This window comes from Macaca nemestrina, chromosome 13 (assembly GCF_043159975.1).
Source record: "Macaca nemestrina isolate mMacNem1 chromosome 13, mMacNem.hap1, whole genome shotgun sequence".
NCBI lineage: Eukaryota > Metazoa > Chordata > Mammalia > Primates > Cercopithecidae > Macaca > Macaca nemestrina.
Window position 1 is genome coordinate 28,450,889 of NC_092137.1, and position 12,569 is coordinate 28,463,457.

General features: G+C 50.6%; 1 pseudogene; it reads right to left on the reverse strand.

Moving 5' to 3' along the window:
* Nucleotides 1–12,024: 12,024 nt before the first annotated feature.
* LOC112426353 (small nuclear ribonucleoprotein G pseudogene) lies at nucleotides 12,025–12,245 on the reverse strand (annotated as a pseudogene).
* Between the last annotated feature and the right edge of the window lie 324 nt (nucleotides 12,246–12,569).

Below are 12,569 nucleotides of genomic sequence, written 5' to 3' on the forward strand. Positions count from 1 at the left end.
ACAGTGGGAGTCGACCAAGCATCAACTCCCAAGAGGCCCAAGCCTAAGGAGTTAAGTATTAGTGTTCAGGCATTTTGGCTATGGATTGGCCGAGGGACCTGACCTCTAACCCTGTGTCTTCCTTTCTTGCGTTTCCCAGCCCACTTCTTCCCACAGAGCCATGAGAAGGCATCCTTGGTTCACTGGAGGAGGAAACCCTGCAGGAAACACACCTGGGAAAACAACTGCCATTTCGAGGCAGAAATGATTATTCTCAGTATACTGATGAGGAAACTGAGGCTTCGGAGGTTACATATCTCAGGCTATACCACCCAGCTAGGGAAGGGGGCGGAACGAGAATCCAGATCTGACAGCGTGGTGGGCATTTCACCAAATCATCCTGCCTTAGAAAACCTGCAACAGCCCAGAACAGGCACCTCGACCACCTCACCGCAGACGCTAACCTCAGATGGTGACCAAAGAGAAAGACCTGGCATGGGAAAATGACTTCTTGAGATCAGAGGCTACAATGAGCTGTATTGTGCGCCTGACCCCTCCAAGTGTATATGTTGAAGTCCTAATCCCCCAGAACCTCAGAAGGCAACTGTATTTGGAGATAGGGTCTTTAAAGAGGTAATTAAGTTAATGTGATGTCATTGGGGGGGACTAAGTTAAATGTAACTGGTGTCCTTACAAGAAGTGATTAGAACCAAACAGACGCAGGGAGAGACCATGGGCAGACACAGCAAGAGGGCGGCCATCTCCAAGCCAAAGACAGAGGACTCAAAAGAAATCACCCCTGCTGGCACCTCTGTCTTCCAGCCTCCAGAATTGTGAAAGTATAAATTTCTGTTGTTGAAGCCACCTGGTGTATGGTATTCTCTTCTGACCGCCTCAGCAAACTCATTCAGAGCCCCTTAAAAAGTCACCTCTGTCCCCAGTTCCTGCACACAGTAGGCACCCAAGCCACATTTGTTAACTGGCTGAAGGAAGTGCCATGAATGCTGGGCTCTCCAATAGGCGGAGAAGATTCAAATTTTGATTTTTGCAACCAGCCTCCTTCCTCTTGTTGAAACTTCCTGTTTCTGAGGAATAGAGATTTTACAGATCCCAGAGGGCATCCAGTAAACCCAGCAGTTATTACCAAATAATTCTGGTTTTGATGATCTCAGTGGGTATGAATCAGAAGCAAGCAGACTTGCGTTTCTTTTGAAATATACCCAAGGTTAAACGTTAGAGGAAGAAGCAAAAATACATTGGAAAATGTATTGCTAGCAAGGAAGTATTCGTGTTGTTGGTGCCCAAGGCCTGATGAGATGGGCTTTCCTTCCTTCTGCGTGGAGCAGAACCTGGTGAGGGCCTGAGTGACCAACGCTGTTGCTGCTCGGGGCAAAGCAAACTCTTCACGTCCAAGTGCCCATTCTCACGGTTCTCACCTGAATCTCTTATTTGAAAAAGAGAATTCCAGGGTTGAGGGTGCCTCCTGGAGCCCTCATCATCCAGGTGACTGTTGTGGCCTGGAGGAGGTCCTGGTCCTTGTAGAAGGCCACCCTGGTGGGATAGGAAGGTTTGGGATAGGAAGAGAGTATGGGGTCCACACAACTAGAAGCCAGAGTCCTGCAATGGGATCACACAGGGCATGGGTGAAAGGGTTGAGGCTAGGACGGTGTCAGGTCACCATGAAGCTGGGCTGTTTTTAGGGGCATCGCCTGTAACAGGCAGCATTCGGGCAGGAGCTGTAAAACGCTTTGGAAAGTGGAGTTCGAGCGGGACGTCCTAGGGAGGCCTTGAGGTGCAAGGGAGGGCTTGGAAGTAAGGGAGAAGAGCTGACACAGCCCTGGCTTCTGATTCTGGCTCTGCCACCTGCTGGCCGAGAGGCCTGGCGAGCTCTGTCCTCTAGAGAACCTCAATCTCTCCATCGTCAGGGGACATCAGGTCACCTTCTAGGATCGATGGGGTTCTGGGGGAAAGGAGTGGCATGGGATGATGTGTGACAAAACCTCCAACCCAGGCAGGACCCTGGTAAGGGCTGGAGCCAGGCCTGGGTCTGTCAGGGTGGGACTTGGCCATCGCACGCTTAGGGGATCCTCTCCTAAGAAAGGGAAATGTGGCCAGGAGCCCCAGGGTTGGTGCCTTCAGGATCCTCAGGACCTGAAAGGCAGCAGCTCAGATTCTTTAGGAAGTGGCTGCCCCTCCCTCTTCAAACCCATTTCTCTCCCTTCACCGCCTAATGAACTTCTTGCACTTCCCCAAACCTCCCCGAGCCCCCACCTCCATGCCTTCCTGCACGATGCTTTTCCCCCCGGCCTGAAACTCCCTTCCCCTCCCATGTCTGGCTTCTGCCTACTCCTCCCACACGATTATCTCAGATATCTCTCCCCACCCCGCGTCTTCTCCCAGGGAGTCTTTCCTGACCACTCCCTCTGCATGGAGCCTGGCTGTCTGTCCGTCCGTCTGTCCATCCATCTGTCAGCTATGCCCCTGGCCTCCTGCCACGCACCCCTCTTCCCATGCCCCCTCACACCCTGCAGTGGAACTCTATTTCCCCTCTGGACCATGAGCTCCCGGGCCCTGGCCCTGATCTTCCCTCTCAGGGGCCTAGTCCAGGGTCTGAAACATAATAACAGCTCAATAAATGAGTGTCAACAATTACTGGCTTACTCAATGAATGACTTCTGAATACAGGGCCCACTTCTACAAATGAGTCACACGTCTGAGCCACAGTGCCCTGCCCCCACCCACTGACCCCAGTGAAACCCTCCCCATGATGACATCATCATTACCTTGAATTCTCAGAATCACTGGTGCCTCCTATCTTCTCCTTTTACTCTATCTGCTTCTCACCCTCCTCCTCCTCCTTCTTTCCCCCTTCTCTGGGGGCAGCACATCTAAATAAGGTAGTGTTCCTTCCGGGCTGTGAATGATCGGGATTTTCATCTAGTGACTCGGGAAAACTGTGAGACAGAATCAGGAAGCCGATCCCCCAGTGCTGGACAAGGAGATGCGATGCCCGTTGGCCCCTGGTGCTCTCGAGTTAACTGAGTGGGAGACTGGGAGGACCTAGGTAGGGAAGGAGAGGGCCTGAGCCGAGGAGAATGGGTATGGGGTGTGGGAGACTGGTGGGACTGGGCCCCTTTCAGACTGCACAGGCCAAGGCATCCCTGGTCTGGCATGAAGGGAGAGGCCACTGCCCTGTCCCATACACTTGGCTGCCTAAGGTCCTTTGTGGGGGGCAACCATCCTCCCCCTATCCAACTCAGATGATCAGGAAGGAGCCCACCTGGGGAACATCACTGCCTCTCGTCTCATCTTCTCTCCTGTGACTCCTCCTGTCTTTTCCCCTAAATGTTTCTGGCACAAGCAGTGAGGTGCTGGCCATCCGGAGCATGCCCCGGGGTCACTGCCATTTTCATGTCATGCCCTTTTCCATGAAGAAATAAATTAGGACCCTGCTTCTGGAAAATTGATGTTTGTGACATCATGAAGGCAACAGATGGGATATTTGAGATTCTTGAAAAAGGACCACAAATATCTCAATAAAAGGCAACTTCTGAGGCCAGAGGAAAGCATAAGGAATAAAAGGACTGCTGCTTCCCGTATCAGGTGGGAAAAACAAGACATGAGTTAACCCCAAAAAGGTGTTTTGTAAATAAGTAAAAATAAATAAACCTAAGAAGGGCAGGTGAGTCAAAGGTTGTTTCTTGACAGGTTTGTCGAGGGATACAGGGGTCCGTGGCAGCATGTCCATCTCTACCTTCTCACACTGCCTTGCAGTTGCCTCCTTGTCTCTGGAGCCCTAGGGGGCAGGGCCATGTATGTTCTCTCTCTCTCAATCCTATCCTGCGAACTGACACATAGTAGGTGCTCAGTAGGCAGAGTGACCGTATAATTTATCATCCAAACCGGAACACTTCAAGGTGAAAGGAGGCTATTAATAATTACATCTGGACAACAGTTGTAATATGGGACTGTCTTGACAAAGAGGTGTCTGTTGAATAAGTGAATGAATGAATGAATGATTCTTTAACAGGCTGAGGCTGCTGGCACCGAGGCATTCATGGCTTTCTACATCTGTTGGTGCCACCGTCTAACAGAAAATTCACCCGTGTGTACCATGTATACCATGCTGGGATTGAAAGTCCATCTCCATTCTTATCTTGCAGACTGGGACTCCGCTGCAGAGAGAAAGTGGGCTGAGCCGGAAAGGCCCGGCAGGTGCTGCTCAGAGCATCTTCCTGCTGGCTTGGACACCAGGAATTCGGCTCTGTGCTTTCTGTTCTTTGTAGCATTTAATCCTCACACCAGCCTTGTGAAGTCGATGTTCTTATTAACTTTTACAGGTGAATCAACCCAGGCTTAGAGAAGTGAAGTAGTGTGCCCGAGGTGCTAATATCAGAGCTACAATCTATACCCGAGTCTGTGGGACACCAAAGTACGTGCCTCTAAGACGTCACCACCTTGCCTTTTGTGTGGCCTTCTCTCAAGGAGAGGACTTAGAGGCTTGGGGCGTCCAGTTTCTGGAGGCAGGCAGGGCCTCCTGTGGCCTGATCCACTGGCTGGAGAGGAGTCAGCAGAGGCTGGGGTCATGGCATTGTCGCAGTAGGAATGGAAAGTTTGCCTCCTGGACGTGCCCCCAACCCCACATCTGATTGCAGGCAGAGTCTTGGACGGGGCAGTGGCACATTCAGAACCTCCGGCCAGGCTAGGACCGTGAGAAGTGAGCTTTTCATAGGTTACAAGGTCTGTGGCCACGGGAGCAGGTGGGGTAGGGGCCCTGGTCAGCCTGCTTCACAGGCCCGGATGCTGCCACCTGAGCCTTGTAACTGAGCCCTCGTGACTCCTAAGGGTGGGTTAAGGAGGAGAAGGCATCCAGAACTGGAACTCCTAACCAAGGCCTCTATCAGTCCTTCCACCTCCTGCTTCCAGCCCTCCCCACCCCTACGGCCTGCTTCCTTGATGCACGGCCTGCTGTTTTTCCAGAACTTGGTTCATTTGCAGTCCCAGTCCATCGAGAGAGCAGCCTGGGAGTCTGAGGGCTCCAGCCCAGGAGAGAGGCTTGCCGGGGCCTGGCGGGGCTGAAGTGGTGGAGAGGGGAGAGGCCAGGCCCAGAACCTCTTTTTCCCTCTTGTGTTCCCAGGCCAGTCAGGCTCCTTCTGCTGGGCGACTGGGGGAGGTGAGAGGATGTGGGCTGGGTCTGGGCAAGGGCTCAGTGAGGGAGCAGGGTTAGGCACTCTCCCCAGCTCCTCCCCACCCACCTCCCACCTCCACTCTCTGCAGATAGCCCTTGCCCCAAGGCTGCAACCCAGCTGACATCCCTGAGCCTGGGCCTCCAAGCACAGCTCCCTGGCGCCCTCTAGTGTCTGCCCCTCTCAGGTACAGGGTGCCTTAACACACAGCTCCCTGAGCCTGGCCCAGGGCCAATCTCTGAACCTAGAATTGACCTTCCAAATCGGGCCATTTCTAAGCATGAGGGGGACTCTGTTGACAATGATGCTGGACAGCAGACACAAAAAGAGACTGGTCCAGCTGTCTTTTCATCCCACTCAGGTCAGAAGTGCCCCCTCCCCACTCCACTGTGGCCCCCAGAACCATCTCTGGGAACCACCCCATTTGTAAATGAGATAATGCATGTGACATGCTTAGCAAGGGGCTGGGAGAGCAGAGAACCAGTGACTATGTGGTCAATAAACAGCTATTAGCTCTCCTTCTCCCCACCCGTCCCCTTTGCCACAGCTTTAGGGATGACCTCTGCCCTGCTGGGCGCCCTTGATGACTAACACGGCAAGTGTATGGACCACCACCTGTCCTGGCCTCACCCCCCTTCACCCTCCATTTCCTCGTGACCGCCCCCGTGGCTTCTGGGTGGAAGGCCCCAGACAGGTTTGCTAAACGACTGACTCCCCAGGGCTCCCTGACAGGGCCTGATGCAGGGTGGCCAGAGGTTGTGACCCCTAGACCAGGTGGGTCCCAGCACAGGGACCTGAGGGAGCTGGCGGCTACACAGGGAATAGTCACCTGTACAGATAAATCTAGTGGAAAGCCCCCGTGGCTAGAACCAGGGTGGAGGGCTGGGGGCAGGCGCTGGAGTGTAGAAGAGGGAAGGCGCCCTCAGACCAGACAGCAGAGAGAAGAGCCTGCAGGATGGGTGCGAAGGATTGCTTCCTTCACAGAGGCGGGCCAGGGCTCAGCTCAGGGGCTCCCAGGGGAAGGAGCCTGGGGTGGCCAGGGCACCGTGTGTGCGTGTGTGTGTGTGCACGTGTGTATGTGCGTGAGTATAGATATGATTCAGGGAGACATAAGGGACTTTGGCAAAGTCAGGGGGATGTGGGGGCTAAGCAAACACCTCTTTGAAGACTTCTTTTTGGCATGGAGTGACAAGCCAGGTCTGGTGCCTTGTTCAGGAAAGGGAGAAAACCCTGAGTTGGTTTTTGTGTTCTTCAAACCAGTTTGCCCACATCCTTGGCATCATCAGTGCCCTGTGAAGGGCCTGCTTGGAGCCATGCATGTCTGGGCCTGAGGGTGGCGGTGCCTACGTGAGGCCCTGCGGTCTCTCCAGGAGCTCCCCCAGAGGGGCACTTGGCCACTGTTGGAGCTGACAGGGGCCTGGCCCAGCTCGCCCGCTTCTCCTGCTCCTTACCCAGCCCCTGCTGCTGAGAGCTCTGGCAGCCTCCGTGTGCGCAGCAGGCCTGGGCTCAGTCACGGGCAGCTCTTCTGCCTGCTCCACGGTGGCTCTCCTCAGGGCCTTGGTTCTCATGTGAGGCTTCCAGCTGCTGCTCACACGCAGAGCTTTGCATGACCAGCAACACACAGACAGACATGAGCATTGGGTCTAGGGCGGGAAAATCGTGGGTTCAAGATCAGGCTCTGCCATTTACCAGCTATGTGGCCTCAGGCAGGTTGAACTCTTTGAGCCTCAGTTATCTCATCTGTAAATTGGGGATAATAACACTTAATGGTACTTATCTCATGGGGTTGTCATGAGGATCAAATGAGATGATGTGTGTGCAAACACCTTACATAGGGCTCCACTAATGGAAGGCATTATTATTGCTGTTTTCATACCACGCGACACTTACCCAAGAACGGAAGCTCATGTTCTGAGTGCCAATGACGTGCCCGGCATTCCTCCTGTGCTCATTTCATAACTATTCGTTGAGCCTCCTTGGTGCCAGGCACTGTTCTAGACTCTTGGGCCATAAAAATCAATAAAACACAAGATCCCTGCCTCCTTAGGGCTGACCTTCTAGGGGAGAGGTTTTCACATACCCCAATCTACTTAGCACACATTCCAACCTCTCTCTGGCATCTGCAAACTCAACTCCGCAAGGTTAAGCAACATCCTAAGCTGCTAGCAACTCTCTTCATAAGTACTCTCCACTCATCCAGATTGCCTGGTGATATGGACAGGAGACAGGGAAACACTGTAGAAGAGGGTGGTTCCCTGGCAAAGGCCCCACCCTCAAGCCTGAAGACCCATGGCCCTAAATGAGGACAGGCATTCCTGTTTTCGAGCCGAAGAAGTTGCCTTTTGGCCTGCCACGTCCCCTATCCTGCACCCATATAAACCCTGAACCCCAGGCTTCTGAAACAGACAAGCAAGCTAGCAGACCAGCAGATGGACGGTGGGGACGTTGGAACGATGTAGTAGAGAAAGAGAGAGGAGGAGGAACATCTGACCGCAGAGAGGAGTTTGACTGGGGATGGTCGGAGAGGAGTCCGACTCCTGGGCGCCTGACTCCAGGGGAAGATCACCTTCCCACTGCCTACCCCTCTTCTGGCTCCTCATCCATCCCACTGAAAGCTACCTCCACCATTCAATAAAACCTCGCATTCATCCTTCAAGCCCATGTGTGACCCATGTTTTCCGGGACGCTGGACAAGAGCTTTCGATACAGAAAGCTGTCACACTGGCTCTCTGCCCTTGCAAAAAGGCAGAGGGTCCATTGAGCTGGTTAACACACACTGTCTGCGGACAGCAAAGCTGAAAGAGCTTTGTAACACTGAGGTTTCAGGCACCCACCCCTACACACTACAGTAGGGCCGGAGCCCAAAGGCCTTGCCCTGGCCTCTGCACCTGCCCGTCTGCAGACTCCCCCTCCCGAGAGGGGTTTGAGCAGCAGAGGTGACCCGACAGGCAAGCAGCACATCCTGTGAGGGGGATCGGGGACCTCTCCTGTTTCACTGTAGAAGTCCTTTCATGGGAAACAAGGTCATTTTGAGACAACACTCAGAGCGTCATTGTGAAAAGGGAGCACAATCATTAAGACTAGTTGCCCATTTTACAGATGAGGAAATTGGGGCCCAGAAAAGTTTAACCACCTTGCCCTAGGTTATGCTGCTGGTCAGTAACAAAATAACTTATTCAGTCAACAAATATTTGCTGAACTCCTATTTTGTGCCACCCACTGCTTTGGGCACTAAGGCACAGTCAGTGCGTTAGTGGAGCTTGCATTCTCTAAAGGGGTGACTTAAAAGAAATATGTAAACAGGTGAGCTCATTTCAGACATGATGAGTACTAGGCGGAAAATCATACAAGATAATGAGAGGGAGAGCGACTTAGGGATGGGGTAGCTGGGGAAGGCCTCCTGGGGAGGTGACACTGAGGCTGAGGAACCAAGCAGAGGACACTTCCGGTGGAAGTTATCCTAAATGGTGACCCAGATAAGAGACTCAAAGGATTCCTTACAGCTCACTTAAAAGGCAAAGGAGAAAATGGGGCTGTGAGTCCTCCCAGGGAGAGCAGGCTTTCTGAGCTGTGGCCTGAGGAGCCAGGTGGCCCTCCTTGTAAAACAGAGCTCAGGGCATCTGGGGATCTTTTTGTTTTGTTTTCACAGCAAATTTGTTTTAGGTTCATAGCAAATTTGAGCACAAAGTATAGAGAGTCCCCACATACCCCTGCCCCCACATATGTAGTACATTCATTAAATCGAGAACCCACATGGATGCATCATCACCCAAAGTCTATATTTACATTGGGGTTCACTCTTGGTGTTGTATGTCCCATGAGTTCTAACCAAATTATGATGACTTTATCCACTGTCATAGCATCTTAGAGTAGTTTCACGGCCCTAAAAATCCTCTGTGCTCCACCTGTTCATCCCTCCCTCCCCCCATCCCCTGGCGCCCACTGGTCTTTTTGCTATCTCCATAGTCTTGTCTTTCCCAGAGTGTCATATAGTTGGAATCATACAGTATGTACCCTTTTCACACCGGCTTTTCCACTTAGTAATATACATTGAAGTTTTCTCCATGGCTTTTATGGCTTGGCAGCACATTTGTTTTTAGCTTTTAATGAAATTTGCATTTTCTGGATGTAGGGGCTTGATATGGTTTGGCTCTGTGTCCCCACCCAAATCTCATCTTGAATGATACTCATGTAATTCCTGCGTGTTGCAGGAGGGATCCGGTGGGAGATCACTGAATCCCGGGGGCGCTTTCTCTCATACTTTTCTCATGGTAGTGAGTAAGTCTCATGAGATCTGATGTTTTTTTTTTTTTTAAATAAGGAGTTTCTGCTTTCGCTTCTGCCTCATTTTTCTCTTGCTGCCGCCATGTAAGTAGTGCCTTTCGCCTTCCGCCGTGATTGTGAGGCCTCCCCAGCCACGCGGAACTGTGAGTCCAATCAGCCTCTTTCTTCTGTAAATTGCCTGGTCTCGGGTATGTCTTTATTAGCAGCATGAAAACAGACTAATACAGGCTGCTTTCTTGTTTTGTTTGTTTGGTATTTCGCTTTTTCCTAGCTTTCCTGCAGTGGTTTCAGCCTGCAAGCCCTTTAATCTCCCAAAGATGGGGTGGGGCACGGCCATGCTGTTGCTGGGGTGCTGTGCTCTCCAGGCTGGGAAAGGCAAGGCCATTCTGGGCCCTGAGGCTGTGCCACCTCCGGTGCCCAACACGCAGCCACACCACCCTGTTCTGCTTTAAACAGGTCATGACTGTGAAGGGGCATAGGGTTACTGGGGCCTTGTGAGCAGTGCCAAGATGGAAATGGGGGCAGCTCCCCCCAGGCCTCTTCTCCCTGGTGCTCCCTTGGGCCAGGCGGGCAGCTCACTTGCATTTCTTGGTTTTGTAAGGGGTAAGACCTGGGGCATTTTGCCATTTGCTCTCCTAGCCCTCACTCAGTATTGTCTCCTGGAAGACTGGAAAGTTCCAGGAAATCTGGTCCTCATCATAGAATCTGATCTCAGGTAGGTGGCTCCCGGCGCAAAGGTTCCATCTGCCTGGAGAGAGCATCGTGGGGTGAGGAGAAAGGATGCTGGTATGTTTTGCCCTTGGGGCTGGCAGCCTAAAGGGAAAAGCATTTCTGGTGAGGGAGCCTGCTGCCGTTTGTCATCGGATTGAACCCTAGCAACAGAGGGATGGGTAAACACAATGTGTTCTAGCCATACAATGGCGATGATTCAACCTGAAGAAATAAGGAAATTCTGACACCTGCTATAGCATGGATGAGCCTTGAGGACATCTGTTAAGTAAAATCAGCCAGTCACAAAATGGCGAATTCTACTGATATGAGTAGTCAAATTCATAGACAGGAAGTAGAATGGTGATTGCCAGGAGCCTGAGGGAGGGAGAAATGGGGAATCAGTGTCCAACAGTGGCAGGTTTCAGTTTGGGATGATAAAACGAGTTCTGCCTTTGCAGCAACTTGGATAGAGACGGAGATCATTGTCCTAAGCAAACTGAGGCAGGAACAGAAAACCAAATACCGTGTGTTCTCACTTATAAGGGGTAGCTAAATAATGAGAACACATGGACACAGAGAGGGGAACAACACACACTGGGACCTCTCAGAGGGTGGAGGGTGGGAGGAGGGAGAGGATCAGGAAAAATAACGAATGGGTACTAGGCTTAATACTTGGTGGATAACATAATCTGTACAACCCCCCATGACACATGTTGATCTAAGTAACAAACCTGCACATGTACTGTAATTAAAATTAAAGTTAAAAAAAAAAAAGAGTTCTGGAAATGGATGATGGTATTAGTTGCACAACATTGTGCTGTAGTTAATACCACTGAACTGTACACTTAAAAATGGTTAAAATGGTAAATTTTATGTTATGGCTATGTCAATTTAAAGAAAGAAATGGAGCCAAAATTAATATAAAGAGTTTACTTGGGCCAAGGTTAAGGACTATAGCTCAGGACCCATCTCCAAGTTGCCTTGGGAGTGCTCTGTTTGGCCTCTGTTACAAGCAGGTTATTTTGGGTTTTTTGTTTTTTGAGACAGAGTCTCTCTCTGTCGCCCAGGCTGGAGTACAGTGGCACGATTTCAGTTCACTGCAACCCCTGCCTCCCGAGTTCAAGCGATTCTCCTGCCTCAGCCTCCTGAGTAGCTGGGACTACAGGTGTGCGCCACCACACCCAGCTAATTTTTGTGTTTTTAGTAGAGATGGGGTTTCATTGTGTTGACCAGGCTGGTCTTGAACTCCTGACTTCAGGTGATCCACCCGCCTTGGATTTCTAAAGTGCTGGGATTACAGGGGTGAGCCACTGCGCCTGGCCACAAGCAGGTTTTTAAAAGTTAAAGGGGGCGGGTGCTCAGGAGGCTGAGGCAGCTTGAGCCCAGGAGTTTGAGTCTAGCCTGGGTGACATAGCAAGACCTTGTCTCTTAAAAAACTTTTTAAATTACTTAAAAATTTTAGTTAAAAAGGCAAAAGGAGACAATGAGTGGGCTGATACAAAGTTGTTTGTCAGAAATTCTCACTGGTTTAAAGGAAATAACATTGATTAGTAATTGGCTATACATTGTTGAACTACAGGGTAAGAGTTATGGCGTCCAGAGTGTGTGGCATTTTATAGCTACTTGGTGTCAGTTAGTCTTAAAGCCCACATAGCAAGGGGCTATAAGACGTAATTATTTAGCCCGAGATGGTGGAGAGGATGAGATGTGGCATGCTGTCACTTTTCTGATTTTTTTGACTATTACAAAAGTTTATTTAACAAAAAGTCTAATATGAAAATGTTCATGACCTAATTTTTACGTCATAGTTAAACGGGCTCTTTGGAGAGGGGACGTGAACGTCTCTTGTTGAACAAGCCACTATTTATACTTGTTCCAAGGCTTCTAACATGATGATACTATTCCCTCATGTTACCACCATTCCAATATTGTTCTGTTGCTCGCTAGTTGCCATCTCCACACATTCATCTATCACAAGATTCATAAAGGGATAAATCCTCGCAGTATTCCTTGGACATGTCTGCCACTGTTTAATTTCAATGATAGCTTCTTGTCCATAATGTTTTTCAGCTCGTGAGGGTGAACTTTGCTACCTGTTCATCAGTCTCACAGATGCCTTGAAATGGAATGTGATGTTACTTTTCAAAGCCTCTCTGGGCCTGATAACTGAAAAGCTCGTAGAAAAAAATGTTCTCTTCTTTCTCATATATTTTACTACAATAAAAAAAATTTTAGGCCAAGGCAGGGTGGCTTATGCCTGTAATCCTAGCACTTTGGGAGGCTAAGGCAGGTGGATCGCCTAAGGTCAGGAGTTCGAGACCAGCCTGGCCAACATGGTGAAACCCCGTCTCTACAAAAATACAAAAATTAGTTAGGTGTGGTGGCGCATGTCTGTAATTTCAGCTACTT